The following is a 16,630-nucleotide window of genomic DNA, read 5'->3' as shown; positions in this document are numbered from 1 at the left end:
TTGAGGGCCATTTACAACGGCCTTCTACAAGCGGAGCATCTTCTTCGAAACTGGCCTGTCCTGATCCAATCGGACAATGTGACAGCAGTAGCGTACATAAACTGCCAAGGCGGCACAAACAGCAGAACAGCAATGGCAGAAGCCACAAGGATTCTTCGCTGGGCAGAGACTTGGGTAAGCGCTCTGTCGGCAATGTTCCTTCTGGGAGTGGACAACTGGGAAGCAGACTTCCTCAGCAGACACGATCTACATCCAGGAGAGTGGAGCCTCCATCAGGAGGTCTTCTCCCTACTAACAAATCTATGGGGGTTCCCCACATAGACATGATGGCGTCCCGCCACAACAAAAAACTACTAAAGTATTGCTCCCGGTCCAGGGACCCTCAGGCAGCGGCAGTGGATGCACTGACGTCACCTTGGGTGTATCCGTCGGTGTACGTTTTCCCTCCGCTTCCTCTCTTTCCAAAGGTTCTGAGAATCCTAAGAAAATCACAGATTCCAGTGCTCCTTGTAGTTCCAGACTGGCCAAGGAGAATTTGGTACCCAGGTCTTCAGGAGTTGTTAGTTGAAGATTCATGGCCTCTTCCTCTTCGCGGGGATCTGCTGCGGCAGGGGCCGTTCGTCTATCAAGACTAAAGTGCCCTACACACTGGCCGATTTTTTGAAAGATATGAACGATCTCGTTCATAAATGAACGAGAACTCGTTCATATCTTTCAGTGTGGAGACTCCTGCGATGAACGATGCGCGGCCCCGCGCTCGTTCATCGCTGGTCTCCCGTCGGCTGTGCATGCAGGCCAATATGGACGATCTCGTCCATATTTGCCTGCACTTCAATGCAGCCGCGTGACGGGGGAGTGTAGAAACTTCACTCCCCCCGTCATGCCCCCCCCCCCCCGCCGCCGGGTCGCTCGTCGGCCGTATCCGCCGTCGGGCAGCTCGGCGGCGGGTCGGCCAGTGAGTAGGGCCCTTTACAGCGGCTACGTTTGACGGCATGGCGGTTGAACGCCAGATTTTAGCCCGTAAGGGTATTCCCGGTGAAGTCATCCCCACTCTTATCCTTGCTAGGAAGGGTGCGACGTCTAAACACTATCACCGTATTTGGAGGAAATATATTTCCTGGTGCGAGTCCAAGAAAGCTCCAGTGGAGAAGTTTGACCTTGGATGTTTTCTCCATTTTCTACAAAATGGAGTGGATGCGGGCCTTAAATTAGGCTCCATAAAAGTGCAGATATCTGCTTTGTCAATTTTCTTTCAGAAACAATTGGCCTCACTTCCTAAGGTGCAGACCTTTGTAAAAGGGGTCCTGCACATCCAACCTCCTTTTGTGCCACCTGTGGAACCTTGGGATCTTAATGTGGTTTTGACATTCCTAAAATCACATTGGTTTGAACCTTTAAGTAAAGTGTAGTTGAAATTCCTCACTTGGAAGGTTGTCATTTTGTTAGCATTGGCATCCGCAAGGCGGGTGTCTGAATTGGCGGCCTTGTCTCACAAGAGCCCTTATTTGATCTTCCATGAAGACAGGGCAGAATTGAGAACTCAGCAACAATTTCTGCTAAAGGTGGTTTCCTCTTTTCATATTAACCAACCTATCGTGGTGCCAGTGGCTACTGGCACTTTGGCTGAGGAAAAGTCTCTGGATGTCGTCAGAGCTTTGAAAATTTACGTTGCCAGAACGGCTCCAGTTAGAAAAACAGAGTCTCTGTTTGTGCTATATGCTCCCAATAAACTTGGGTATCCTGCTTCCAAGCAGACCATTGCCCGCTGGATATGTCACACGATTCAGCAGGCTCATTCCACGGCAAGTTTGCCGTTACCTAAATCGGTAAAAGCCCATTCCACTAGGAAGGTGGGCTCGTCCTGGGCGGCTGCCCGGGGTGTCTCTGCATTACAACTTTGCCGAGCTGCTACTTGGTCGGGGTCAAACACGTTTGCTAAGTTTTACAAGTTTGATACCTTGGCCGATGAAGACCTAAAGTTTGGTCAATCAGTGCTGCAGAGTCATCCGCACTCTCCCGCTCGTTATAGAGCTTTGGTATAATCCCATGGTTCTTTTGGTGTCCCCAACATCCTCAAGGACGTAATAGAAAACAGGATTTTAATACCTACCGGTAAATCCTTTTCTATAAGTCCGTAGAGGATGTTGGGCGCCCGTCCCAGTGCGTACTGTATCTGCAGTTTAGTTCTGGTTACACACAGGTTGTGTTATGGTTTCTTCAGCTTGTTGCTGAATTTTGTTCATGTCCGTTGGCATGTGTCCAGTTGAATGCCATGTTATTCGGCATGTTTATGGCGTGAGCTGGTATGATGCTCACCTTGTTGTTAATTCCTTTCATCAAAATGTCCATCTCTCCGGGCACAGTTCCAAACGGAGTCTGGGGAGGGATATAGAGGGAGGAGCCAGGTCACGCCCCCTTTGAAAGTCTTAAAGTGCCTATGTCTCCTGCGGATCCATCTATATCCCATAGTTCTTTTGGTGTCCCCAACATCCTCTACGGACTTATAGAAAAGGATTTACCGGTAGGTATTAAAATCCTGTTATTGCCTTGAAACAATTCTAATGAAGTAACGTTGCAAGCCAGAAACAATTAAGGGACATATATAGATATAGAAAAGGAAAAAACTAAGCGCTTAGGTGAGAAGCACTGCACTTTGATTGTCAGCAGCCTCCTGATAAAGGGAATTGCCAGTCCCTTGAAACAGAAACTAAACAACAAATAACAAGTGGCGCTTGACAATCAGATAAATTAAAAAAACATTTATTGGTATACAGTGTATAAAAGTTACAACAAACTCCCGGGAGAATAAAATAATGATACAAATTCCACAACAATAAAATTATTCACTGTTTTAGAGCTTAATGATCAATTCCTCAGAAAACCATTAATAATAGATGAACTTATATGCATATGCTTATTAAGTAGCTGCACCTGGGTGATTTTCAACCGGATTGAATTAACTTAATACACACAAAGTTATGATGAAAAGATGTATGTTGCTAATAAATAGGGTATTTAAACATGAGTCACTCACGGCTTAGTATGTCAGAAGGTACTGCATACATCACAAATCCATTGCAGTAGATTAATGGTTTAAAGGTGAATAGAAGAATTACCTCCGCTGGGCAGGAGCCTGTTCTATCCTTGCTCCCTGGTGTCGTCTCACTGGTTTGTCAGAGACACACACCAGAGCCTCAGCGGGTACGATTGATGCTGCACCGTGCAGGGAGCCCCAACGAGCCGTTCCAGATGGTTAATAATGCCTCCGGTACCTCCGCACTTGCAGACAGGAGGCTGTTGAGCTGGTTTTCCGGAGTTTACCGGTCTGCGCCGGGCTGAGAGGGAACGGCACCCGCTGTATACGCTTCCCCGGATTGCGTTGTCGGCTCTGGCCACGGGGACTGGAGCTGCAATTCAAGTGCTCCTGATAGCGGTGCTGAATTAACGGGCTCCTTTGCACGGATGAGAAGTTGTAGCAGCAGCTGATGACAGTGTGGATCTTTGCAGGGAGAAAAGCCTGTGTCCTTAACGCGTTTCAACGCCAGCAGGGCGTCTTTTTCGAAAGGCAGGTAATTTTATTGTTGTGGAATTTGTATCATTATTTTATTCTTCCGGGAGTTTGTTGTAACTTTTATACACTGTATACCAATAAATGTTTTTTTAATTTATCTGATTGTCAAGCGCCACTTGTTATTTGTTGTTTAACATATATAGATATATACCATTTCTTTTTGTATATCCCTGAATTTAAATATCCTTCATTTATCTGCACCCGTTCTTGTGGGAAATTTCTCAGTGGATTTCACCTACCTTCCTGAGCAATTTAATATAAAAGTTGGGTAGACTCAGGGACATTAAACTCCCTACCCCCACAATTTTGTCTTACTCTTTCTCCTTCATGCACTCTCCCATCCACGAATAAAGGACTGTCCTCTGCAATGCCCAGTATGGTAACAGGGGCTTCCTAGTGGACAGCAGAAGTGCTATACGGATTCTATTTTCCAATCCTGATTTATCAGGTCTATTATTTATCTCATCCTCTGTAATCTGTACCTACCTTATAGTTTCTGAAAAATCCTTTTCAAACACTCTCTCATCCAATTGGGTACTACCATACGCCAGTAGATGTTTTCCTAACCATCTACAGTCACACCACGCTGGACTTGCCCGATCTCGTCTGATCTTGGAAGCCAAGCAGCGTTGGGCCTGGTCAGTACCAGAAAGGGAGACCCTCTGGGAATACCGGGTACTGTAGTGTCCAGGGACATTACAATCCATTGATGCACCCAGGAAAGCAGAAGTGTACTTACTTCCTTCATAACCAGAAATTCCAGGCGACAACGCACTCTCTCATTGCCCATTCGATGGACACAGATGGGCAAAAGTAGAAGTGACTGGTTCTGCAACACCCTCTTATATCCTCTCATATAGAAGTGGGTTAATACCAATATATAACTGCAATAATCACCTAATACCTCAAATACCAATATCAGACTGCGCTAAAATTCTTGCTTATCCAGAAGGAGTCTGGAGTCGGAAAGCCGGTTTTCTGGTTCCTCTCTTATGAGAATATACATATGAATCTCATAAGTTGATAGCGAGAACAAGAAAATAGACATTTTCGCTTTGATGAACGTCATATATTAATACTTACTAAAAATACAGTGGGTGTGCAGACAAGCAACTTGCCACCTAACTTACAATAAGTGAGTAACATACTATTTCTTCTGATTTAATCCTTTTTTAACCAATTGTTGTTTATACAAATTACAATATTATCGTCTGTACAGAATATTAAAAGTCAAGTTTTAAACTAACAACCATTTTTGTACTTTATACATCTGCAACATACATACATTGATTGATTTAAAGTGTGCCCCAGAGAGACAACCAGTCTCCTTTTGCTTCTTTGCAAAAAAAACCAACAATAGTTTGCTCTGAACTAATGTCCAGGAGCACCACCAACCTAGCCCTACCGCAAAAAAACCTAATTGGTACAGTCAGTAGCTACATGTCAGTCAATATAGACGTATTTCAAAGTATAAAATCTGTTTAACGCCAATTCACAATCCGGTCCAGTGCAGATTCCAAAACCCCAACCCTTTAAATGGTCTCTCAGTCTGGTTCAGTACAATTCACAATCATGGGGAAGAGTGCTGGCCTGACAGTTGTGCAGAAAACCATCACTGACACCCTCCACAAGGAGGGAAAGCCTCAAAACGAAATTGCAAAAGAACTTGAATGTTTTCAAAGTGCTGTATCAAAGCACATTAATAGAAGTTACAAAGTAGTGAGGATCTGCGCAAAGTTAATAGTGCAGCTAAAATCTGTAATTCTTAGTGCGTATCCCCTTACACCAAAAAATAGCAATTTGAATATAGAAAAGGAAATACAGATCAAAGAGCTTCAACAACTCCCAATTTTACATATACACAATAAAAAATAAACAATAGCAATACCGTAATTTGAGGCATCCAAGTATTAGAGTCCAACCTTAACTTTCTAGACTCTGTAACAGATTATAACCCCTTCACATATAGATGAGCAAAAAAGCTCATGAAGGAGTACAAAGAAAAAAGAGCAATAGTGCAATTATCCTTTTTTAAAGACACAAATCTATTTATACATCGCACTTACACCAAACAGACGAAATAAAATGGCACATAGACATCCTCATAGGCATTAGCAGCAACTGGTCTCAGGATCTTGGAGATCACAGATGAATGAAAGCACCATGGACTGATGACTCTAACAAATTGTAACCCAAAACAACAATAAGGCAGGGCTGGATGAGATGGATTGTCTAAATAGCAATAATTTTAATAAAATTCATATAGATAACATTATTAAAAAGAGGTTAAAATTAAATTTCAGTCATATACTTTTAACGTGTCTTGCCTGTTCCGATTTTTTTCCTAGGACCAAAACTGCATAAGTGGGTAACAGTTCTCCTGGGGCTATTGCACAGTCCCTGGGTCGGTAATATAAATTCCAACGCTGGAGGATTATCAATTCCAATAAGTATGCAAAACACTGGAAAGTCCTCACCAGCAATGCGTGGTTTGAAAGAAAATCCGATCCTTATTCAGTGGAGAATGTCTAAAGTTGGTATTGCAGGGTCCACGGTGGTTCAGGCAATGATGATTGTGATAGTGGATGAAGGTGGCAAAGAGGCAAACCACTAACGCGTTTCACAGCTGACTGCTGCTTTTTCAAAGGTGACCTCATGTTTTAACTAGCAGTGTATTTATACCTAAGTTAATTGATTAATTAATTGCACATGATCGGACAAAACATCTCTTGAAATACAAAATACCTTTAAAATTACATATTATATTTGAAATGGACAGACTCAGTAGCAAATATATATACAAATTATCTATAATTAATAAACTTAATACTTCTTATGTAACAAATAACGAGTTTTATGGTAAGAAATTACCCTTGTTAAAACTCTTTCTGCGAGGTACACTGGGCTCCACAACTCTGGACAATGGGGTGTAGAGTAGGATCTTGATCCGAGGCACCAACAGGCTCAAAGCTTTAACTGTTCCCAGAATGCACAGCGCCGCCTCCTATATCACCCTGCCTCCCAGCACAGGAGCTCAGTTTAGTTAACCAGCCCAATGCAGTAGCAGGAACAGAGACGACAACGGTTAGAAGCCACTTACACCACACTCTCACGACAAGAGAAGTGTCAGCGGCTAATGCCATATCAACCCAAAGAAGCTAAGTGCGTCAGGGTGAGCGCCTTGTGGAGCCCAGTGTACCTCGCAGAAAGAGTTTTAACAAGGGTAAGTTCTTACCATAAAACTCGTTTTCTGCTGCGGGGTACACTGGGCTCCACAAGTCTGGACAATGGGGATGTCCTAACGCAGTTCCTTATGGGAGGGGATGCACTGTAGCGGGCACAAGAACCCGGCGTCCAAAGGAAGCATCCTCGGAAGCGGCAGTATCGAATGCATAGAACCTTATGAACGTGTTTCCGGAGGACCAAGTAGCCGCCTTGCGCAATTGATCAAGGGTCGCACCACGTTGGGCCGCCCAAGAAGGTCCAACAGACAGAGTAGAATGGGCCGTAATATGAACAGGAGCTGACAGACTAGCCTTCACATAAGCATGCGCAATCACCATTCTAATACACCTGGCCAGGGTCTGCTTGTGAGCAGGCCAGCCACGTTTGTGAAATCCAAACAAAACAAAGAGAATCAGACTTTCGAATAGAAGCAGCTCTCTTCACATAGATACGGAGAGCCCATACCACATCCAAAGACCGCTCTTTGGGAGACAAATCAGGAAAGACAAAAGCTGGAACCACAATCTCCTGATTAAGGTGGAATGAAGAAACCACCTTAGGTAAATATTCGGGACGAGTCCGAAGAACTGCCCGGTCACGGTGAAAAATCAGATATGGGGAACTACATGACAAGGCACCCAAATCCGACACTCTTCTAGCAGAGGCAATAGCCAGCAAGAACACCACCTTAAGGGAAAGCCACTTAAGGTCAGCTGAACCAAGAGGTTCAAATGGAGGCTCCTGCAACGCCCCCAAAACCACCGACAAGTCCCAAGGAGCCACAGGCGGGACATAGGGAGGTTGGATACGCAACACACCCTGAGTGAAAGTATGAACATCAGGTAAAGTCGCAATTTTTCTCTGAAACCACACCGACAAGGCAGAAATATGAACCTTGAGGGAGGCCAGACGCAGGCCTAAATCTAGGCCCTGCTGTAGAAAAGCCAAAAGTTTGGCTGTACTAAACTTGGAAGCGTCATAATGGTTAGATGCGCACCAAAGTAGGAATGCCAGACCCGATGGTAAATCCGAGCAGAGGCCGGTTTCCGGGCCCGCAACATAGTTTTAATGACCTCTTCAGAAAAACCCTTAGCTCTTAAGACGGAAGCTTCAAGAGCCACGCCGTCAAAGACAGCCGGGCTAGGTCCTGGTAGACACATGGGCGCTGAATGAGGAGGTCTGGGCATTGTGGAAGTAGTAGTGGACGCTCTGACGATAGGCCTTGCAGGTCTGAGAACCAGTGCCGTCTGGGCCACGCCGGAACTATGAGAAGCAGATTTCCTTTTTCTTGCTTGAACTTATGAATTACCCTGGGCAGGAGTGACACCGGAGGGAACACGTACGGCAGCCGAAACCTCCACGGCACTGCCAGCGCATCCACGAATGCTGCTTGAGGATCCCTTGTCCTTGCTCCAAAGACCGGAACCTTGTGATTGTGTCGAGACGCCATCAGATCCACATCTAGAAAACCCCACCTTTCCACGAAGAGTTGAAACACTTCTGGATGGAGGCCCCACTCGCCGGCGTGCACGTCCTGACGACTGAGAAAGTCTGCTTCCCAATTCAGGACTCCCATGAATGAATATTGCCGGTAGATGGCGTTCTGCCCAACGTAGAATCCGTGAGGCTTCCTTCATTGCCAAACGGCTTCGAGTGCCGCCTTGATGATTTATGTAAGCCACTGTGGTGGCATTGTTCGACTGTACTTGAACAGGACGGTTCTGAATCAAATGCTGGGCTAGGTTCAACGCATTGAAGACCGCCCGCAATTCCAGAATGTTGATCGAGAGGAGAGATTCCTCCTCGGTCCACCGACCCTGCAAGGAGTGCTGCTCCAGCACCGCGCCCCAACCTCTTAGACTGGCATCTGTCGTCAACAGGACCCAGTTGGATATCCAGAAGGGACGGCCTATGCACAATTGTCGGTCCTGGAGCCACCAGAGCAGCGACAGACGGACCTCCGGAGTCAAGGAGATCATTTGAGACCTGATCCGGTGAGGCAGGCCGTCCCACTTGGCTAGAATCAGCTTCTGGAGGGGGCGAGAATGGAATTGAGCATACTCCACCATGTCGAATGCTGATACCATGAGGCCCAGCACCTGCATTGCCGAATGTATCGACACTTGCGGACGAGAAAGGAAGCAACGAATCCTGTCCTGAAGTTTCAGGACTTTCTGAGACAAGAACAACCTCTGGTTGTGAGTTTCCAACAGCGCTCCCAGATGCACCATGCTCTGAGCAGGGACCAGGGAGGATTTCTTCCAATTGATGAGCCACCCGTGGGCTTTTAGAAACCGGACCGTCATATCCAGATGACGCAGGATAAGATCTGGGGAATTTGCCAGGATTAACAAGTCGTCCAGATACGGCAGTATCCTGACCCCTTGACGGCGGAGTACCACCGTCATCACCGCCATAACTTTGGTGAAGACTCGCGGAGCCGTTGTTAAACCAAAAGGAAACACCTGAAACTGGTAATGGAGGTTGCCAATAGCGAACCTCAGGTATTGTTGATGTGACACTGCTATAGGAATATGCAGGTAAGCATCCTGTATGTCCAGGGAGACAATGTAGTCCCCAGGTTCCAAGGCCAGAACTATAGAGTGAAGGGTTTCCATACGGAACTTGGAAACCTTCACAAACTTGTTCAGTGCCTTGAGGTTGAGAATGGGCCGGGATGATCCATTCGGTTTCGGGACTAGAATAGTACCCCCCGGCCCCTCTGAGCAAGAGGCACCTGTACTACGACTCCTGTATCCAGGAGGGTCTGTACCACCAAATGCAGAGTGTTTGCCTTTGTCTGGTCCGACGGGACGTCTGTCTGGCAAAATCGATGAGGGGGTCGGGTTTTGAAGGCTATAGCGTAACCTCGAGTGACGACTTCCCGTACCCAGGCATCTGAAGTGGTCTTCAACCACTCCTGGGTATACCCTACAAGCCGGCCCCCCACCCTAGGATCCCCCAGGGGGAGGCCCGCCCAGTTATGGCTGCTGGCTGACGGTCAGCCCAGGCTCTTTTGGGCTTCGGCTTACCAGGTTTGGAAGTGCGGGCCTGTTTATGGTACGCCTGACCTTTTGCTTTACCTGAAGGACGAAAGGGGTGAAAGGACGTGCCTTTGGCCTTCGACACAGAAGGAGCTGTATTAGGCAGACAGGCAGTTTTGGCAGTAGCAAAGTCAGTCACTATCTTATTTAAGTCCTCCCCAAACAGAATATCCCCCTTGAAAGGGAGTACCTCCAGGGTTTTTCTAGAGTCCAGATCCACAGACCAGGATCTCAGCCACAATATCCTGCGAGCCAGGACTGACGTAGTAGAGGCCTTGGATGCTAGGATACCGGCATCATAAGCCGCCTCTTTAATATAGAGAGAAGCTGTGACAATATATGACAAGCATTGTCTAGCATGGTCAGAGGAGATTTCAGCTTCTAAATCCAAGGCCCATGCTTCAATAGCCTCTGCCGCCCATGTAGCTGCAATAGTGGGCCTTTGTGCAGCACCCGTGAGGGTGTAAATCACTTTTAGACAACCCTCGACACGTTTATCTGTAGACTCTTTTAGAGACGTGACGGTAGTGACAGGTAGAGCTGAGGAAACCACCATCCTAGCCACATGTGAGTTTACTGGAGGAGGCGTTTCCCAATTCTTAAACAGCTCTGGCGCAAGGGGATAGCGAGCCAGCATCTTCTTTTGAGGCACAAACTTCGTACCCGGGCTTTGCCAGGGTTCCTGACGTATATCCACTAGGTGGTCAGAGTGAGGTAAAACTTGTTTAATCACCTTCTGACGCTTGAGCCTATCTGGTTTCTTAGGAGGAACGGATGGCTCGGGATCATCCATAATCTGCAGAATTAACTTAATATCCTCCAAAAGATCAGGAACATCCACATGTGAACTACCCTCCCCATCAGCCGTATCTGAGTCAGAACCTGTGGGATCAGTGTATGTGCTGTCTTCATCAGACGAGGTGTCAGTGACAGCAGTGGATTGTGAGGAGACAAGCGCTCACTTAGAGGACCTCTTGGATTTAGGCGAGCGATGGTCAGACTTTTTAGTAGTCAGGGACTGGTTCAACTTCTTTAATTGAGCAGATAAATCGTCCGCCCACGGCGGGTTAGCTGCAGGGACCACATACGGTTGTACCGGCATTGGGGGTCCCATAGGGGGTGTTAGTTTATGAACTAGTGCATGCAGAAGCGTGGAAAAAGCGGCCCACGGAGGGTCAGTATGTGCCTCCGTTGCCACAGTCCCACTGGGGGGCAAGGAGCCCACAGAACCAGAGCCCACAGCTGCTATATTCTCCCCATATGTGCCTGTGGCTTCAGCAATACTGGCAGTATGTTCCGCCCCAGAACTGTTACCCTCAGAAGCAGACATGATATAACTTGCAGTATGAGGTAACACGGTACAATTAATAGCAACACTATATCCCTAAACCCAAACCCCTGCGCAGTGTAGTCAGCACCAGCAGAGATAAAGGAGAGATATGGTGACCAAATCACAGAGAAAAATACGTAATACAGTATATCTTTGTGAAAATCCTATATTAGATAACACCTGACGCACCAAGCCCCCTCATGTTATAGAATATGGGGATAGCAAGTTGAGTGAAAGACACGAGATGGACACCACTCAGCTATCAATGCACACACAAATAGTCACAGTTTGTGCAATGCAGAGGTTATTACAGACAATAATTCTGCACTGGACTAGCTTATACAGCTATATAGTCAAGAGATATAACACTACACAGTAAGAAACTGGATGTATATCACAGGGTAATTGTACTATAAACCCCTGACTAAATGCACTCTTTCTTACTAACACTGACTAAAAAGGCAGGTAGAATACTTAAGTGTCATGTAAAGGCACAGCACTGACATCCAGGCGGCTTTACATAGGAGGATTTGCCCAAGCAGTCCCAGGAACAGTGAGCTGAGGACTAATGGTGCCGCAGACACTGACAGGGAGTGAGGAAAAGACAGAGATGCAGCTCCAGGGCGGGAACACTTGCTGGAAATGGCGCCCTGGGGCTGGGGAGGGGCTTCAGGTCTAAGCCTTATCCCCCTTGCTGGCAAAACTACCGGGTACTGTGGGCGATATTAAAATCAGTTTTAAGAGAAAGCCTGACCTGCGCCCATGCCCTGGTGATCTAGTGGGATCGCCTGTATCCACAGTGTCCACCGCGCGCGGCCTGCCTCCCACTAACGCGCCGGATCGCGATAAAGACTGGGTCCCACGAGCGGGATTCACTTATCACCTCCCGAAGCACAGCCACGCGATCCTGGAGAGCCCCAGCCGTGTGTGTCTAACATGAAGAAAACTGGAGCCTCCGCTGTAGGTACCCGGCAACCAAGGCTCGGGAGTGTACAGCGCCGCTGCGGAGAGCTGGAGCTGCAGCAGTGAATGTCACAAGACATTTACCACTGCTGCTGCCCTTGAAGTCTTCACTTTTTACCTCATAAAAAGCTTTTCTCAGGGCTGCTTGGAGCAGCCCCTTTGTTAAGTGCCTGCTTACTGCAGCACCAACTGACAAACGGAGCTCCTGTGCTGGGAGGCGGGGTGATATAGGAGGCGGCGCTGTGCATTCTGAGAACAGTCAAAGCTTTGAGCCTGTTGGTGCCTCGGATCAAGATCCTACTCTACACCCCATTGTCCAGACTTGTGGAGCCCAGTGTACCCCGCAGCAGAAATTTTAAATGTGCCCGAGCCGCGGGTGCTGGAACACACGTGGACTTCCTGAACTTCCGGTCTTTGGACCACATCTGATTTCCTACTAGGTTCTTTATTGGTGGCTCTAACTTTTCTCCAATCTCTTTGTGCAGACAGGAGCACGTGACCGGCATTCCGAAACCCGCAATTTGGTTCGTAAACGTCAATCCTTTCTAAAGGGTGACGTTTTGCACGGCTGCTGCAGCACATGGTCCCCGTCAGCCAATCCATTCACAGATGGGCAAAACTACACTTAAATGTGTTCGACGCAATCATGTGATCAAGTTGGATATTCATCTATCTCGCATAGTGAATATATCACATGATCTCCGTGATCAACTCCATTTACAAGTGGGCAAACGTTCACTTTGAATATGAAAATATCCAAACGTAATCACATGACGGGGCCAGACATTTATCTGTCTTTTAAACAAAATGCTTTTTCTTTAGTATTCTATTAGGCATTAATATTCATATCTTTATAATTCCAGTTGTAAAGAAATTTCAATACATCAGGTAAGTATCATAACACAATTAATCAGCTCATAGTTATACACGTCCTCATATTTACTCGTAAGAAACAATAATATTCATATCCTTATAACTTCAATTATAAAATCTTTATAACAAATCAGATAAGTAATATCACGCAATTAATCAGTATTTTAAATATACAATTTTTTATGTCAGCTCACAGAGACAAAAAATGTAGTTTAGAGAAAGGGTAATATAAAGAATAAAATAATAATAAAAGTTCTATCACCAGAGTCCAAAAAATAAAAAATGAGTAAAAGATATATGAAATATATACCTCAATACAATAACAACAACAGGATCTTAGTATCATATATACGCGAGTATAAGTCGACCCGAATATAAGCCGAGGCACCTAATTTTACCACAAAAACCTTATTGACTCGAGTTTAAGCCTAGGGTGGGAAATGCAGCTCTAGCCGTACACAGCCCTCATACTGCCAGATATGCCCCCACAGTGCCAGATATGCCCTCACACTGCCAGATATGCCCTCATATTGCCAGATATTCCCCCACAGTGCCAGATATGCCCTCATAGTGCCAGATATGCCCTCATAATGCCAGATATTCCCCCCACAGTGCCAGATATGCCCTCATACTGTCAGATATGCTCCCTCAGTGCCACATATGCCCCCCCCCCCCCCCCCCCCAAGTGCCAAATATGCTCCCCCAGTGCCAGGTACAACTTACCCTCCCCGCTCCCCCACTGTCTTGTGAAGGAGGGACATAGAGGGCACAGCACGCGCCTCTACTGTGTCCCTCCTGCGTCTCCGGGTCTGTTAAATGAAGTGCCGGTTCGTGAGCCAATCAGAGCTCACAAACAGGTACTTCTTTTAATAGACCTGCTGCTGCTGCCGCCGGAGACGCAGGAGGGTCACAGGAGAGGCACGCCCTGTGCCCTCCGTGTCCCTCCTTCCCACTGACTCGAGTATAAGCCGAGGGGGCTTTTTCAGCACAAAAAAAAGTGCTGAAAAAGTCGGCTTATACTCGAGTATATACGGTAATTATTTATTAGAGAGAACTCAAAATTCGAGGGAGCTTATTGGCCAGATGACTTAAATAACACAGTTGAGTTCTACTGACTCATTCATGCCTGCTGGAACTATGCTGTTCATTTTCAGCATCCAGAACACTTCTTGTTTACAAAGAGTCTTGTATCGATCACCTCCTCGTATCGTTTTTTGAATAAATTCTAGACCTGTCACTGTTAGGCATTTTGGGTCCCTCTTATGGTGGTCAGCATAATGAATGGACACACTGTGCGTTTGAATCTTTTTCAAAATATTCCTGCGATGCTTGAGAAATCTTGTTTTAAGCGGGCGGGTAGTCCTCCCAATATATTTCAAATCGCATCCACAGGTCAGCATATAAATTACATAAGAGGTATTGCAATTTATGTGCGTTTTTATCTCATAGAATTTCTCCCCCTCATCTATAGTGACCTTCATAGTGCGATTAGCTGTATAATTACATGTCAAGCATCTATTTCCTCCACATTTATAAAATCCTTTTATTTTAACACTTTGTTGTGTCAGCCAATTTGTTCCTTTTTGAGTTTCCATATACCTGTTTTTCTCCTCAATATTTTTGAGATAACTGGATGCTAATAGATTCTTGAGAGACTTATGTTTACAAAAGATAAAGATGGGTTCCCTTGGAAGTATATTAACTAATACATTGTCCTGCTTCAGAATATTATAGTTCTTTGATGTGATTTTTCTTACATCAGTATGACAACTGTTATAAGTTGAAATAAATGATACATCATTATTTAAATTCTCACTTCTCTTATTTTGTTCACCCTTCGAAGGAATTAAAAGTTGTTCCCTCTCTATATCTCTTACCTCATTCAATGCATTTTGTACTAAATGACAAGGATACCCTCTATCCAAAAAGGATTGTGTCATAATTTCTGCTTATTAAAAGAGGCTATATCTGAACAATTTTTTCGTATACAAAGTAATTGACTTTTAGGAATGCTTTTTTTCCATGATGAATGATGTGCACTCTTATAATGTATATACGCATTGGTACCTGTTTCTTTTATGTAGTTACATGTATAAATTTTGTCTTTCACTTCTACCGAAACGTCCAAAAAATTCATACAGGAAGTATTAAATGAATGTGTGAAAGTGAGATTATAAGGATTATTATTAAGATGGGTGACAAAAGAAAGTGCTGAGGTGTGATCCCCATCCCAAATGATAAATAAATCATCTATATAACGGCCATAGAGGACCAGGTGCACGCCGAACCCCCCCTCCCACACACACACACACACGAGCGGATCCTTCACTTCGGCCATGTAGAGGTTGGCGTAGCACTGCGCTCGAACCTGGTCCCTATGGCCGTTCCCATCACCTGTAAATAAAACGTGTATCAACGTAATAGGATAAATTGGACGTGAGCGAATTTATACCGGAAATAATGGGACACCCAGGGGGTGAAGTGAAGGATTTGTGAATTTTGGGAAGGAGATAATAAATTAGTACAGTGGGGTGTGAACAGAATAAAAAAACGGTATTCTTCCTTTGTAATAATATTTTCATTAACTGCTTTAGAAAGATGGTGAAGTTCCATTGAATACTTCTCTATAGGATCTCCCGATAGTACTGTATAAAAATTCATATTTCCTAATGGTCTATTAGCTTCCATTATGTAGTCTGTCCAATCTTGCATTATGAGCCCTCCCCCCTTATCTGCAGCCTTGATAATAATAGTACTATCCTTAATAAGTATCTGTAATGCTTTCTTTTCCCATTTATTAAGGTTTTCTTTTTTCCTAGTGGTTTTGGTGTTCTCTACACATAGTTTTTAAAAAAAATCATCTAGTGTGGTTTTGTAGAAGCTTTCTATATTTACCCCTTTCGATTTAATGGGATAAAAGTCTGACTTATTCTTGAAACATTTAGATTCGCTGTTTACATGATAAATTTTAATATTCTCAGGTCGGTCGGTCGGTCTACCGAACCTTTCTCCAGTAGTTCTGTTAAGTATTTTTATAGCCGCTGTATCTCCTGAATCTAATAAGATTGGGAAAGCTTCATCTGCATTTCTTAATAAGGTTTGTTTAGCAACATATTTCTTTCTACATAAAGTTCTTACAAACCGGTTCAGTTCTATAAATAAATAAAAAATATTGGGGGGGAGAGGTGGGCGAGAATTTTAAACCTTTAGCTATTACTTGTATTTCACTTTCTGATAGTTTTTGGACGATAAATTAAGTATGTTTTTAGTTAAAGTTTTCCTTCTTAGGGCTTTTATTCTCTTATATACTGCTTTTTTACCTCCTCTTCTTCCTCTAAACTTGGATTTCTCCTTCTTTTTAGGGAATCCTTTTGCCACTCCCTGTCACTGTCTCGAGTTTCCTGTCTTCGCTGTTCTAAAAAATTCTCTGTGGCATGTGTGGGGATTGGGTCTTTTGATTTTGGCCTTGCTCCTAATTCTGATAATGTTCTTTTCTGATCTAGTACTTCAAATGTATTTCCTCTGTCTGATGTTCGTTCTTTGTTGTAAGTACGATTGAAATATTGAGGTCGGTTCTGTTGTCTGCCTCTATTTCGAGAATTTCTAGGGCTGTCTGATGTTATA

General features: G+C 44.9%; 1 protein-coding gene and 1 pseudogene across 5 annotated transcripts in view; one reads left to right on the top strand and one right to left on the bottom strand.

Annotated features, from left to right (window-relative positions):
• EDA (ectodysplasin A) overlaps positions 1-16,630 on the bottom strand; it is a 629,423-nt gene that overhangs the window by 381,264 nt on the left and 231,529 nt on the right. The window lies entirely within an intron of this gene.
• LOC134950206 (5S ribosomal RNA) lies at positions 4,140-4,258 on the top strand (annotated as a pseudogene).

This window comes from Pseudophryne corroboree, chromosome 8 (genome assembly GCF_028390025.1).
Source record: "Pseudophryne corroboree isolate aPseCor3 chromosome 8, aPseCor3.hap2, whole genome shotgun sequence".
Taxonomy (NCBI): Eukaryota; Metazoa; Chordata; class Amphibia; order Anura; family Myobatrachidae; genus Pseudophryne; species Pseudophryne corroboree.
This window is presented reverse-complemented; position numbering and strand designations above follow the sequence as displayed.